Here is a 12,500-nt window from a genome sequence, read left to right as displayed (position 1 = left end):
GCTGCGGGCTGTTTACTGTGTGTCCTTGCCTACGGTCACTTCCCTGAAGGTAACAACATGTTGTGTCTTTTCTACACACTGTCAGTAATGCTGCAGTGGTAGAGCTGTTCCTGTCCTGGACTTAAACCTGCAGTGTGTAGAATTTTGGGTTTTATTTCCTAGCAGACTTTGTAGAAAATAATTGTAATATCCATAAGTACGTTTAATTTAGTGCATAATAGCTGAATTTTCTTTTTAGAATTATTATTTTTTTCCTTAGAAAGGGTCTCATATATGTCCATATTTCTCCATAATTTGGACCAAGGCCTTGTCACCGCCATTTTGGAAGTGTCATAGTTGGAATGTCATCAGGTGCATTGTTTAAAATTTAGAATTGTTCTTGTCCTTGAAGGCCACTGTAGCTTCTGTTATTATTCTAAAGGGTTGGGGTTACCCAGGGAGAGTTGCATTCTAGAACTTTGTAGAACTTTCTTGATGATGTCATATTACACACTGCACCTTTAAATCTTCAAACATTAATAGTCGTTAACAAAAATGTAAAAAATATAAAGTTATACGATATACCACTAAGAATTACACTTTTAAAAAATTGTTACTTTTGTTTGTGCTTATTTGAATGAACGTTAGTTTGAGTTTAGTTTTACTTGACACACAAACAATGTTCTGGCCCTGGCACATTGAATGTGTATGTCGCTTGTAATGTGTGTAGAATAGGTGCCTGTACCTTTAAGAGAGAATGCTCTAAGGGAGGGGCCGCTGGTCAGGTGACAGGAAGTAACAAGCACATGTTGTCCAGGTAAACGTTTGATCAACTCTTCAATTAAGATGCAGTTCAAGCAACATCTGTAAGTACAGTATTACATTTATTTTTCGATGTGTTAAATTGTAGATGTACCCATAGTATGCTTACTGCTTAGCATTATTAAAGGTGCTGTAAGCGGAATGGTTCTTTTAGCTAACTTCCTGTAAGTTACGGCAGTTAGCAGTCCCCTCGCTCGTCCCTACGTCACCACATTAATGCACTGCGGCAACGAGTTATCTAGCATCATCTCAGATCCATAAGTGTGATAAAAACATGATAAAAACCACCAAAACAGACATTGGGAAGGATTTTTTACCTGCACCGCCATTGTAGGCGCATAAACATTCACCCAGATATTAATTTCGGGATCCCCGACAAATGTATTAGCCGATTACATGCAGAGCAGCTGACTGAGAAATCGGCTTTATGAAACGTGCACATCATGTAAGTGATCACTGTATGAATAAAGAGCGATTTAACACTTATATTAACATAAAAAATTGCTTACTTCACCTTTACCTACCTTGTGTTTGCACTGTTTTTACAGTTTCATGACATTACCATTAAACTACATGAGTCATTGGCTTGCTTGCTTGTCTAGCGAGCCCAATACAAACAATATAAAAGCACATAGCAATTTGACATATAGTAAGGCAAGGCAAGGCAAGGCAAGTTTATTTGTATAGCGCAATTCAGACACAAGGCCATTTAAAGTGCTTTACAGGGGCATGAAATACATCAAGATTAAAATACACAGTTCACATTAGAAAAGTGAATGAATACAATATTTAAAAGCGAATGAATAGAAAAAAAAAATTACAGGTTAAAATGGAAGGGTACTTGCACATGTGTGGGTGTGGCAGAAACCTGTATAAACATGCATTGAAACCACCATCCAAAAACATTTGAAAATTTTAATAAAACACACTAACATTAAAGATGCACAACATAGTTAGTTTACGAAACATATTTTCTCTACGTGTAATTCTTAGTATTGAATAATTCTATCGTCATAAATCAAAATTAAATTATTTTTTGAAGGAACCTGGAACCAAACGTAAGACTAGAATATGTTTGTAAACCAAACTGTGGGCCCTGCTGCTGTAAACAACAACAATCACTTTCTGCTTCACATTTTTTTCATTTTTTTATTCAACCTTTATTTATATTGTAGAGATCAATTGAGGTGTGTGTGAGTGAGTGAGTGAGTGAGTAAGTGAGTGAGTGAGTGAGTGTGTGTGTGTGTGTGTGAGTGAGTGTGACCTTAATTTGCAATGATGTCGAGTCAAACAAATGCAAAGCAAAAACAACAGTACAAGCACAATATATAACGCAAATACAGTCATGTGAAAAAATTAGGACACCCCATTGAATATTCAGTTATTCATTAAGAAATGTTCCCATATCGATGTCTAATCTTGTTTTTATTAATCTCTGGAAAAGAAAGTGATCTAATTGCAGGTAAACAGCAAAAAAATTACATTGTTTTACTGATTAAACAAAATATATCAACATAAATGCATATTCTCACTGAGGAAAAAGTTAGGACACCCTACCCCCTAATACCTAGTGTTACCCCCTTTGGCTGAAATAACTTCAGTGAGACGCTTCTTGTAACCCTCTACCAGTCTCTGACATCGGTCTGAGGAAAGTTTGCCCTACTCCTCAATGCAGAATGTTTTAACCTGTGTGATGTGTGAGGGGTTTCTTGCATACAGTTTGTTTCAATTCACACAGCATCTCAATGGGATTAAGATCTGGGCTTTGACTGGGCCATTCCAGGACTCACCATTTCTTAGTTTTCAGCCAGTCCTTGGTGGATTTACTGGTATGTTTAGGGTCATTGTCATGATGCAGGGTCCAGTTCCGCTTCAGCTTTAATTTTCTTACAGATGGTCTCACATGTATCCCTCTGATACACTGTAGAATTCATGATGGATTCTATGATGGTGAGCTAGCCAGGTCCTGCTGCAGCAAAGCATCCCTAAACCATGACACTTCCACCTCCATGCTTCACAGTTGGTATGAGGTTCTTTTCCTGGAACTCTGTATTTGGTTTGCGCCAAACATGTCCTCTTTTCTGGTGTCCAAATAATTCAAATTTTACTCATCTGTCCAAAGAATATTATTCCAGAAGTCCTGTTCTTTGTCTCCGTTCTCTCTGGCAAACTTCAGTCTGGCCTTAATGTTTCTCTTGGAGAGTAAAGGTTTCCTCCTTGCACACCTCCCGTGAAAGTTAAACTTGTGCAGTCTCTTTCTGATTGTAGAGGCATGCACTTTCACATCAACAGTGGCCAGAGCCTGCTGTAGGTCCCGCAATGACATTTTAGGGGTTTTGGAGACTTCTTTTAGCATCTTGCGCTCTGCTCTCGGGATGAACTTGCTTGGAAGGCCAGACCTGGGCAAGTTGGCAGTTGCTTTGAATGTCCTCCACTTGTACACTTTTTTCCGGACAGTGGAATGGCTGATTTCAAAATCTTTTGAGATCATTTCAAATCCCTTACCAGATTCATGAGCTCCAAGAATCTTCTTTCTGAAGGCCTCAGACAGGTCTTTTGAACTCACCATGGTGTTCACTCTCACATCAACAGTCAGGAGCACACCAAACTGAATGTCTGAGGTTTAAAAAGGCCAAACCTCCTTAAAAATGCTGAGTAACAATCTTCTTATCATGTGCACCTGATCTGAAACACTTCTGTGTGATTTCAGACATTTTAAGTGAAAAAAATGTTGGGGTGTCCTAATTTATTCCTCAACAGAATTTGCATGTTTATTTTATTACATTTTACAGAAAGTTTTAAACAGTATTTTCTTCAGTTTTACTTAGTTATCTATATTCCTGGAATTTCTCAGTTTAAAAAAAAATTATATTAAATATCCATATGTCTAAATATGTTAAAAAACACACATGTTTTCAAAGGGTGTCCTAATTTTTTCACATGACTGTACATCAGATACACACAACAAGCTAACCCTAAGAGAAAAACATTTATGAAGTGTAATTTTAGCATTATAGTGTCAATTGTGGTGTACTTTGTTTGTGTGTGTGTGTGTGTGTGTGGCCTTGTGCAAATTCTGCAACTTCTTTTCTGCTGCCTGTCTTGGCCAGGACTCCCTGTGAGAAGAGTTACTGTAACTCAATGGGACCTTCCTGGTGAAATAAAGGTTAAATAAAAAAGAAAAAAAAATGTAGACAGTGATGTAGAGTAATGGCTGCAATTAAAATGAAATAGGTAGATGCACTGACTATAGGAGCTCACACATTATCTGTAGAAGCGTGGAGAGCGTTGGTCTTAAATCTGTCCCCTCCACCTCAGGGCACGAGACCTATCGACCACAGTGTCAATACATCCACCGCTAAACATAACAAATGACTCTGTTGATGAGAAACCTAAGAGCCAGCGTCAATACACAACATTTGTTCTATTAGTCGCAGTAGTCAATACAGGGCTGTGTGTGTTTGGGGAGGGGGGGGGGGGGGTGGCTGTGTGTAGGTGTGTGTGTGTGTGTGTGTGGTGGGAAAACCTTGTCTGTCTGTCTGTCTGTCTGTCTGTCTGTCTGTTTGTGTGTGTTTGCGGGGGGGGGGGGGCTGTGTGTGTGTGTGTGTGTGTGTGTGTGTGTGTGTCCATTGCCTAGTGACAGTAAAACACTCTCAGCACTGACTAACTTTCATGACAGCAGGGCAAAAGACACCTTGAAAATTGCACCTTTTTTCTGCTGCGTGTCAATCCAACCATACTATTGCATTTCCCCTTCCCCAGTGTGTGTGTGTGTGTGTGTGTGTGTGTGTGTGTGTGTGTGTGTGTGTGTGTGTGTGTGTGTGTGTGTGTGTGTGTGTGTGTGTGTGTGTGTGTGTGTGTGTGTGAGAGAGTGTGTGTGTGTTCCCCGAGCGATGCATGTCCAGACAGGCCTTTTCACAATGAGACTGCACTGATGGGATTTATTCACCGGAAAGCATTTTGTGTGTGTGTGCGCGTGTAACTCTTTGTGTGTGTGTGTGTGTCTGTGTGTGTGTGTGTGTGTGTGTGTGTGTCCCTTTGAGCATTTCATCACTGCCGTGCCAATGAGACCGGTTCCCTTCTCTTCACATTTTCATGCCTAACACAACGTCATCTCTCTCTCTCACACACACACACACACACACACGCACACGCACACACACACACACACACACACACACACAGACACACACACACACCGTCATCTTACATTTTCTTAAGCCCCTCATTCCTGTTTTATTCCCATTTGCGGTTTTCTACATAATCCATGCATTTCTTATATCGAGCTTTTCAAATCTACAGGTGCCTCTTTAGACTATTCACTGGATAAAATACAACTGATGATACTAATTTGTTATGTCTCTCTTTTTTTACATTGATTTAAACCGGCAGTGTGTATAATTTTGGGTTTTATTTCCTAGCAGATTTTGTAGAAAATAATTATAATATCCATAAGTACGTTTAATTTAGTGCATAATAGCTGCATTTTTTTTTTAGAATTATCATTTTTTCCCTTAGAAAGGGTCTCATATATGTCCATATTTCTCCATACTTTGGACCAAGGCCTTGTCACCGCCATTTTGGAAGTGTCATAGTTGGAATGTCATCAGGTGCATTGTTTAAAATTTAGAATTGTTCTTGTCCTTGAAGGCCACTGTAGCTTCTGTTATTATTCGAAAGGGTTGGGGTTACCCAGAGAGCATAGCATTCTAGAACTTTCTAGAACTTTCTTGATGATGTCATATTACACACTGCACCTTTAACATTCAAGTGGTTCAGGCTTTAGTATTAACATGTAAGTAAAGCCCCGTATCTCACTGGGCTGCGACTGTTTGCGACAAGTTGGAGACTGCATTCGAGTCTCTAAAATATCTCCAAACGTTCGCTGGGGTTTTCTCAATTTCCTCGCCTGAGTCGCAGAGCCGCGCAGTCCTGTCGCATGAATTTTGAACATGTTCAAAAAAAAGTGTGCAAATGTGACAAATCTATTATCAAAATAGTCTCAGAGTGGTCGCAGGTGTCTCGAACGCGTCGCAAACCCTTCTCAATTTAGTTTCCGCGAGTCAGAAAGTGAGAGAAGTGTGAGATAGGGGCTTAATAAAGAGTGATTTTCCTAAGCACTTTGAGTGGCCTTGTGTCTGAATTGTGCTATATAAATAAACTTGCCTTGCCTTGCCTTGCCTAAATAACATGTTCCATAATTCTCCAAAAAATATGTTTTTGGTCAAAAATAAAATAATATTAAATGGTTTAAGGCTTTAAATTGCTATATATATGTGCAGTCCATTTACCATTTACAGAACAGTGTAGCCTACAAATAACAAAAATGTACCTGTGAAAATTCTACTCGGACTAACACTTTTGCACAGTCACACAGCGCTCCAGAAGTCACCTTGATTTCTATTCAAAATTGTCCCTTTTGTGGACGTTTCATTATTGCCTCCGTATGCTACTATTGTCCTACTACAACGGCCGGTCAATCCACCATACGGTTTATGTCAGGCAGGTTTGTGTGTGTGTGTGTGTGTGTGTGTGTGTGTGTGTATCTGTGTGTGTGTGTGTGCATGTTTCTTTTTTTCTGTGTGCGAGCGTGCGGTGTGTGTGTGCGTATGTGTGCTTCTTTGCTTCTGTGTGTGTGTGTGTGTGTGTGTGTGTGTGTGATTTCTATATTTCTGTGTGTGTGTGTGTGTGTCTGTCTGTCCCTGTGTCCTTGTGTGTGTGTGTGTGTGTGTGTCTGTGTGTGTGTGTTTCTTTATTTATGTGTGTGTGTGTGTGTGTGTGCATGTCTGTCTGTCTACGTGTCCTTGTGTGTGTGTGTGTGTGTCTCTGTGTCCTTGTGTGTGTGTGTGATTTCGATCTGTGTGTGTGTGTGTGTGTGTGTGTGTGATTTCTTTCTGTGTGTGTGTGTGTGTGTGTGTGTGTGTGTGTGTGTGTGGGACAGATGCTAGCCTGGCGGGGGGCACCGTCCTCTGACAGGTGACAACTGAAGTGCTCTAGAACCTGCTGGTCGACGGACACCGGGTCACTCTGTTAGTTAAACACTTTACTGTTCCCCCGGGACACTCGCTTGAACCTGCCTGACATAAACCGTATGGTGAACACACACACACACAGACACACACACACACACACACACACAGACAGAGACACAGAGACACACACATACACACACACAGTACAGACACACACACACACACACAGTATGACACAGACATACACATACACAAACACAGACATAGACACACACACACACACACACACACACACACACACGGACATAGAGATGCACACACACACACACACACGCACGCACGCACACACACACACACACACACACACAAACACGGACAAACTCATTGCTCTGTTGCCTATTTTAAAAGAAACTTTTTCATTATATGTCGTGGTGCTTTTGTCCCTTTAGGTTAAGGCCAGGTCAGAACATTCTCACTTTCTGTATAAACTGTTTTACAATTATTTGACAGGTATAATATTCATTTTGTCCGCTAGTGTGTGACTCGGACACACACACACACACAAACACACACACACACACACACACACACACACACACACACACACATGCGTTCACTCTCTCTCTCTCTCTCTCACACACACACAAACACACACACACACACACACACACACACACACACACACTCACACACACACACACACACACACACAGACACACACACACTCACACACACACACACACACTCACACACACACACACACACACACACACACTCACACACACACACACACACACACACACAGACACACACACACACACACACACACGGTCGAACTCATTGCTCTGTTGCCTATAGACTTTCTAAAGGAAACTTTTTCATTATGTTTCATGGTGCTTTTGTCCCTTTAGGTTAAGGCCAGGTCAGAACATTCTCACTTTATGGATAAAAACCATGGTTACAACTTATGCAATTATTTGACAGGTATAATATTCAATGTGTCCGTTAGTGTGTGACACGGACACACACACACACACACACACACACACACACTAGAGACTGTGTGTGTGTGTGTGTGTGTGTGTGTGTGTGTGTGTGTGTGTGTGTGTGTGTGTGTGTGTGTGGATTAAAGGCTTGATGTTAATTGTAGAATCACTATAATGAGCTGAACTGAGATGAATCGGAGAACATTTGTGTTTGGGCTTTATTTGGTTTGTTAATTTGCATTTGTGCAAGTTATACACACACACACACACACACACACACACACACACACACACACACACACGAGGATTCATTCTAATCCCACTGTTTGTTGATTCATGTGTGAAGGGACATTATAATTTGAACATGAGCACTGTCATGTTTAGGCAGCTCAAAAAAGACTATGAAAAATAATATCTTCAGTCTACAGATTTTGGATACAGCATTTTTTAATTTTATAAATAAAACAATATTATGTACAGGTCTTAAAAATGCATTTTCTGCAGACAATTATTATTACTTTTTTTTTTAACCTTTATTTCTACAGGTAAATCCCATTGAGACCGAAGACTCTTTTGCAAGGGAGACCTGTTTACCTTTCCCACGTTACCATTCACACACACATTCATACACCGATAGCAGGCTAACTATCGACATTCACACGAGGCAAGGTGGGTGAAGTGTCTTGCCCAAGGACACAACAACCATGATACAGGTGGCATGGCGGGGATCGAACCTCCAACCCTTTGATCATCGGCCGACCCGCTCTACCAACTGAGCCACAGTCGCCCACAATAAAGAACAAACAGTTCCTTGAAAAAGTATTTATACCCCTTGAACAATTCCACATTGTGTCACCCGCCTACAACCACACACACGTACATTTATTTTATTGGGATTTTGAAAATGCCCAAAGTGTCTCTGTGTTAAGGACCTACTTCACCGGTGGGAATATGAAGGTGTATTGAACTCTGAGATCCTATGTAGTATAAATGTGCCAAGAGTTTAGAAATCGGATCATCCTAGCCTGAGAAAAGGCAGAAAGAGTGTTTTATAGAGGGAAGAAAAACCTCATTCATTATATTATAATAGTGATTTTATAATGATAGAACACCGATTCCGTATGGGTGAAGTATTCCTTTAATATAATATACTATACTTTTTCTTGCTTTATATATCTTCATGTACTATTTTACATTCCCAGCAACACACACACACACACACACACACACACACACACACACGCACGCACGCACGCACGCACGCACGCACGCACGCACGCACGCACGCACACACACACACACACAAAAAAAAACATATATAAATATGTACTATTTTATGTTCCAAGCAATCACCATTAAAGCATAGAAAACTGATTACTCTTGTCACTGTGGTGCTTGAGACAGCGAACGCATAATATATGTTTATGTGATCGCATCGAATCAATGAGTGTGTTCGGACCAGCACATTAACCTACACCATAGGGAGCAATGCTGCATTGGGCCTCGGGGTTGATTTATGCATTGTGTTGTTCTGTAAAGTAAATAATAGACATGAGAAAAGCCAACGGAAAATATGAATAGAAATAAAACATTTAAATAAAATTAAAAATGACAGGTTAAAAGGGGAAACAGAAAAAGTCTTCAGATTTGATTTAAAAGTAGTAAATTTAGGTTTAAAGGTGCAGTGTGTAATATGACATCATCAAGTAAGTTCTACAAAGTTCTAGAATGCAACGCTCCCTGGGTAACCCCAACCCTTTCGAATAATAACAGAAGCTACAGTGGCCTTCAAGGACAAGAACAATTCTACATTTTAAACAATGCACCTGCTGACATTCCAACTATGACACTTCCAAAATGGCGGCGACTAGGCCTTGGTCCAAGGTATGGAGAAATATGGACATATATGAGACCCTTTCTAAGGGAAAAAATGATAATTCTAAAAAAAAAAAAATCAGCTAGTATGCACTAAATTAAATGTACTTATGGATATTATAATTACTTTCTACAACATCTGCTAGGAAATAAAACCCCAAATTCTACACACTGCAGGTTTAATTAAGTTTGAGGCGTGCAGATGTCTGTGTGTGTGTGTGTGTGTGTGTGTGTGTGTGTGTAGCTCCCTGTCAGTGTCAGTGTGTCAGATGGATAGAAAATGTGATTATTGTGTGAAATGTTTTTGGTTTTTTTCAGCGCTATTTGCGATGACCCCTCTATGATTCTAAAGTCAGAATAGTTGTGAAGAAACAAAAAGTTACCCTCTCTTGTAGCGCTTACCCATTACATGTTACCGGCACATCAAGCAGTGTGTGTGTGTGTGTGTGTGTGTGTGTGTGTGTGTGTGTGTGTGTGTGTGTGTGTGTGTGTGTGTGTGTGTGTGTGTGTGTGTGTGTGTGTGTGTGTGTGTGTGTGTGTGTGTGTGTGTGTGTGTGTGTGTGTGTGTGTGTGTGTGTGTGTGTGTGTGTGTGTAAGACTGCCCTTGTGTGTGAAACTTTCCCAGTATTTCGTTCAATAGATTCTTAAGCTTTCTTTTTGAATTTTAGCTCCTTATTGTGTGTGTGTGTGTGTGTGTGTGTGTGTGTGTGTGTGTGTGTGTGTGCGTGTGTGTGTGTGTGCTTGCGTGCGTACGGGGTGTGTGTGTGTGTGTGTGTGTGCTTGCGTGCGTACGGGGTGTGCGTGTGTGTGTGTGTGCTTGCGTGCGTACGGGGTGTGTGTGTGTGTGTGTGTGTGTGTGTGTGTGTGTGTGTGTGTGTGTGTGTGTGTGTGTGTGCTGTAATCTAACGCACAAAAGATAATTGAGCTTTTACAAATCATTAATACTTCTGACAGACATGTGAACTGACTGGCTATTCATGAACCCTCACTATGGCATTAACAAACAACATATAATAGTTCACTGTATAAGGTTTATAAGACTCACGCTCACACACACACACACACTCACACACACACACACACACACACACACACACACACACACACACACACACACACACAAACACACACACTATAGTTTAGGAGGAAATCCAGCCTGAATTATTGCCATGTGAACGCAATAAGCTTCTTTAAAAAAGGCTTTTAAATACATCATTCTCTTCCTTCACACACACACACACACACACACACACACACACACACACACACACACACACACACACACACACACACACACACACACACACACGCACACACACACACACACACACACGCACACACACACACACACACACACACAGCAGCGCTAAGACGATTATAATTTGATATACGCCTGTCAAATCCGTCATGACTAAACCTGTTAGGTAAAGAATACAGAGGGGTTTTTGAAAAGCCAGAGTTGCTGTGTCTTATTTCTCCCAAACTTCTAAAGACTTAAAAGGCCTTATCTTTGAGAGAGGTGTGTGTGTGTGTTTGCGTGTGTGTGTGTGTGTGTGTGTGTGTGTGTGTGTGTGTGTGTTTGAGGCACCTGTATTCGTAGGCTACCTGTTGTTTTGGGTCTTAAAAGCTTGTAGTGCCTTTGACATAATCGTGAAGATAACAGCTATGGAGTATTGATATGAAAGCTGTGTTATCGTACGTAACATTCACTGAATGGTTTAGTCATTAACATATGAGGCTTTTTCTCTCATTTGCATAATTTTTTCATGTTTCATTTCATTTAACTTTTATTTATCCTCGAGAGACCAATTGAGGGGTGACCCTCATTTACAATGACGTCGAGTTCAAAACAAATTCAAAGGAAAAACAACAATACATAAACAATATTCAATGCAAATATATCAGATACACAACAACAGGTGAAGAGAAAAAAAACAATTGAAACATTTACACAGTGGTGAAGAGTGGCAGCTTGAATGGGTATGTCAAAAATGTATAGTCACTAAAAAAAATAAGTATTCAGTGTGTGTGTGTCTGTGTCTGTGCCCGTGTCTGTGTCTCCGTTTTTGTGTGTGTGTGTGTGTGTGTGAGTGTGTGTGTTTGCGCGTGTGTAGTGCGTTTGTGTCTGTGCGCCTACATTACTTGACAGGTTTTTAAATATTAAAAATAGCTTAGCTTCGATTTTGAAGTCAATTTGAGTATGTTGTGGTTGTGTATGTGTGTTTGTGTAGGCGAGAAATGCCCGGATGAGTACTTACTTCCGGGAAGATTTTGTGTATGGATCGATAGGTTACTTTTCCTACTCAACCGCTCCCACGATGCATTGCGTCTTTTCAAACGACACAGAAGGTTATTTTTTTTTATTTCTTTATTGCTTCTGTATACTTCAGTGTAAACGGTCTGACGAACCTCGCATACACAATGGATGGTTAAGTAGACAGTATGTAGTTGTATATACATGTTGAGTATGTAGGAGGGAGGACGTTTTTAGGGCTTTTAGTATGTAGTATATACATGTTGAGTATGTAGGAGGGAGGACGTTATTAGGGCTTTTAGTATGTAGTATATACATGTTGAGTATGTAGGTGGGAGGACGTTAATAGGGCTTTTAGTATGTAGTATATACATGTTGAGTATGTAGGAGGGAGGACGTTATTAGGGCTTTTAGTATGTAGTATATACATGTTGAGTATGTAGGAGGGAGGATGTTAGTAGGGCTTTTAGAACACAGCCATTAACTTTACATAGACAAGTGACTGATGAAGTCACCTTAAAATTCACCTTAATCTATGGCTCATATCGACTTAACTTTAACTAATTAGGCTTGAACTTATAACCCCTAGTCAATGTATTGATAACAAATCCA

The sequence above is a fragment of the Ammodytes marinus genome (genome assembly GCF_949987685.1).
Source record: "Ammodytes marinus genome assembly, chromosome: 10".
In the NCBI taxonomy this organism is placed as follows: Eukaryota; Metazoa; Chordata; class Actinopteri; order Uranoscopiformes; family Ammodytidae; genus Ammodytes; species Ammodytes marinus.
Note: the sequence above shows the minus strand (reverse complement) of the source record.